The sequence below is a fragment of the Aplysia californica genome, unplaced genomic scaffold (assembly GCF_000002075.1).
Source record: "Aplysia californica isolate F4 #8 unplaced genomic scaffold, AplCal3.0 scaffold00013, whole genome shotgun sequence".
NCBI lineage: Eukaryota > Metazoa > Mollusca > Gastropoda > Aplysiida > Aplysiidae > Aplysia > Aplysia californica.
The window spans coordinates 2460009-2464121 of record NW_004797283.1 but is presented as its reverse complement, the minus strand read 5'-3'; positions in this window follow the sequence as shown (position 1 = coordinate 2464121).

Genomic DNA, 4113 nt, shown 5'->3' with positions numbered 1-4113 from the left:
AGAGAGAGAGAGAGAGAGAGAGAGGGTCCGCATAGCATTTCCCTTTCTGGCAAACTAGTAAACTAAATACAGTTCTAACACAAACAGCCGGCAGAACACAATGTCGGACCGAGGTGAGGCTGAATTCCTCGAACCCGCAATCTCACAATTATGAGTCCTGTAGCCTAACTGACCTTATGCAGTTGCAAGCACCATTAAAAACTCTAGTGGAACTAAAACTTAGACCCAAGTAATCGAAATGCAGTATGAATGCTTTTAAATTAAGACCTCTATAGAACTATTAGATTGTTGTCAATAAGAAAAAAAAATAGAATGAATTCATTAAATGTACGAGATGTCATGCTGCCGTAAGCTTATCATTGAACACATCCGTGGCGACATTTTCGAACAGCATCCTTTATCATGTTTTCAGTTTTTTTCTTTCTACCACAGAATCCACGACTTTTCATCACCTATATCATTGTTTTTGGTTTAAAGTCAAAGCAATTAATTCGTTATGACAGGATAAGCATGCTTAGTGGGTAGATCGAAAATACCAACTAGGGACCGGGCTAGTACGCGGCGTTCACTTTGTGTTTTGAAACCACGTGGTTGTCCACGAGCGTCGTACAAATGAATGACCAGTAGGGCAGCCATGTTTCTCGAGTAAGAAAATTTTCATCATTGCACGGCTTGCGAAGCATAACATCAAATGGCGGTGAAGAGAGAAGAACAGGTGAAAGTTGCCACAGTTGCAGATTTATTTCAAATAGCGACAGTTTTGCTAGATGCTGAGCATAAAATTATTTGTATAACCAAAGCTCTGACAAAAATCACCACCAAACTAAAGCTTGTATTACAAGAACATAGTCCGTACTGTTCTGCCACAAAGAATCGGGAGCGTTTATTTTTAAAACTATTCTACGGTTTGTCTTGTGATGATTCAAGTGCGGTTCACAAGGTCATACGTTTCCAACAGGTAGACAGATAAAAAAAAGTAGATAGATAGATAGATAGATAGATAGATAGATAGATAGATAGAAAAACTAATACTCACGCTAATCGGGGTTGTTTCAGGAACAGAGCACGAGTCCGCCATTCTTCTATATGAACAAGGAAGAATCTGGCACGTACAGATACACGTTTGATGAATGCTGGGTAGAAACCAATCGAACACACGATAGACACTAAATGTGAAATCTCCGCTACAATCGCAATGAATGAAGTTTATCAACTTTTTTGAGTCTTTATAGTGCGTAGACCCCGTGACTTTGGAGGCCGGAAATGGCGTGAAGAAAATATAGGGTTGTGATTGGATAAAACTGTAGACGGGCGGGGCAAAATGTCAACAGAGGTACCTGGCTACACCGGTATTGGCGTTCCCTTTGTGTTTAGACACCACGTGGTTGTCCACGGGCGGAGCACAAAGGATTGACCAGTAGAACAGCCGTGATACACATGGTTGACTTTTGGACATGCCACACATGTGCACCATTGGCCAGGACTCCCTCCGCCCTCTTTTTTCCCCTTAAATTTTTAGTTTTTAAAAGTTTTACTAGAGGTTTTATGGCGCTCACAACTGCACAAGGTCATATGAGTGTTAGAAGATTAAAGGTGTTACAAGAGAGTAACATACATAAAAAAGAAGAAGGGGAGATAAAGATGATAGATGTTTCATAGGAAAGAAGAAACAAACCAAAACAGAGCACCCTCCAACCACCCACTCATAAATGTTTGTTTGTGTCGGCTTTGTTTTATCCCCTCCTCGTGTCCAGTGTTTTTTCTTGCGAAAAGAAAGACTTGGACAGAAAGTGCAGTCGTTTTATCACCGCATAAGAAATTTAAAAAACAACAAAAACAAACAAACGCCAACAACAACATTTTTTTTCGTGTCACATAATGAATCATGTGTGACTTACAACGAGGGAGAGGGAAATCCACTTCACTCCCCCCCCCCTCTCCCCCACACCCACCCTCTTCACACCCCTCAAATTTTAGTGGGATTGGGTAGAGTATGAAAATAATGTTGAAGAAAAATCAGACGTATGCTTTAGAAAAAAAACAAACAAAACCAATTCGTACCATAATGAATTTATCAAAATACAAGATGTAAAGCTTTTAAATAGGACCTCTAGAAGTTGATTTCAGTCAATAAGGACAAACTTAAAGTGGATTTCTTTGTGCAAAATGTCGTCCTGTGGTAAGCTTGCCATTCAACACACATCTGTAGTGACATTTTGGACCAACAGTCTCAATGTCCTTTGCCATGTGATTAAGTTCATTCTTTCGAAATCTACGACAAATCAGCAGCAATATCGTTGTACATTGTATTTTGTTTAAAGTCAGAACAGTTTGTTGTGATTGGATAAATCTGCTGAGTGGGCAGGACAGAAATATTAACAGAGAGACCCGGCCACATGGATAAGTTCCCTTTTTGTTTTGACACTACGTGGTTGTCCACGAGCGGAGCACAAAGGACTGGCCAGTACAGGACAGCCATGTTCAGCATGGTTGACTTTTGAAAAACTGTGCTGGCTCTCTTAAGGCCTCCAGCACATTTGGAAAACTACCATCATCATACGCGTGCGAGGTATGACGTCACTCGGGGGGATGAAAGAGGAACGCGTGAAAATTTCCCCTTTGGCATATTGACAGAGACGTGTTTTTAGATGTTGAGCTTAAAATCAATGGTTTTTAGAAACCTTAAAATGAATTTCCAACAAACTAAACCTTTATGAATTAAAAATATTGAGTACCTCGTTACTAGAGTTATCTCAATTACTAAAGATGAGGATGATTATAGACCATTCTGTTACCCCTCCCATAACTTATTCTGATGATACTGATACAGCTCAATTCGCCCACACCTGGTTATGAAGACCGTGCACGGTTTGCAATGTCAATATTGTTAAAACTTTAAGAGATACCAAAAATAACGAAGCCGTGGTGCAATATATCAGAGAAAGCCCGGGGGGGGGGGGGGGGGGGGGGGGGACGAGAGAGAAGGGGAGATGTTCTGAGACATTATGGTAGGCTAAGACCACCAAGAGAGTTTTACTTGATTGAAATCACTGTTTTGTTTTGATAAAAACTAATACTCACGCTAGTCAGGGTTGTTTCAGGAACAGAGCACGAGTCCGCCATTCTTCTATATGAACAAGGATGAATCTGGCACGTACAGATACACGTTTGATGAATGCTGGGTAGAAACCAATCGAACACACGATAGACACTAAATGTGAAATATCCGCTACAATCGCAATGAATGAAGTTTTTCAATTTTTTGGAGTTTTTACAGTGTGTAGACCTCGTGACTTTGGAGGCCGGAAATGGCGGGAAGAAAATCTAGGGTTATGATTGGATAAAGCTGTAGACGGGTGGGGCAAAATATCAACAGAGGTACCTGGCTACACCGGTAGTGGCGTTCCCTTTGTGTTTAGACACCACGTGGTTGTCCACGGGCGGAGCACAAAGGATTGACCAGTAGAGTAGCCGTGATTCGCGTGGTTGACTTTTGGACACGCCACACATGTGCGTCATTGGCCAGGATTTGCTTCGCCCTCTTTTTTTGTGTGGATAAATTTATGTTTGTTTTGGGGTTGTTTTTTTATCCCCTCACCGAGTCCTGTATTTTCTTCTTGCGAAAAGAGACTTGGACAGAAAGTGCAGCCTTTGTGTCACCGTTTAAGAAATAAACTTAAAAAACAACAACAACCATACAACAACACCAACAACATTTTTTATCGCCCTTTTTAATGCACTTCGTCCCAATACAAGAAATGGAGACGTATTTTTTTAATGCTGTTCATTGAACGTTTAGCTCTCACTGGGGATAATGAAGGCAAAAAGAAACATGGACAATTTACTCGGAGAGCCTAAACAGATTAATGACTGGGAAAAAGTAGGATAATTAATTTTTTTTAGAGCATCCAAACTAAGGATGAATGGAGAACCATGATCGTTGTCTGTCGCAGATCTGACACTTGGTGATAATGTGCATATAATAAGTGGAATAATGCTGAGAGAAAAAGAGGAGCAGAGAGAGAGAGAGAGACAGACAGACAGACAGACAGACAGACAGACAGACAGACAGACAGACAGACAGACAGACAGACAGACAGACAGACAGACAGA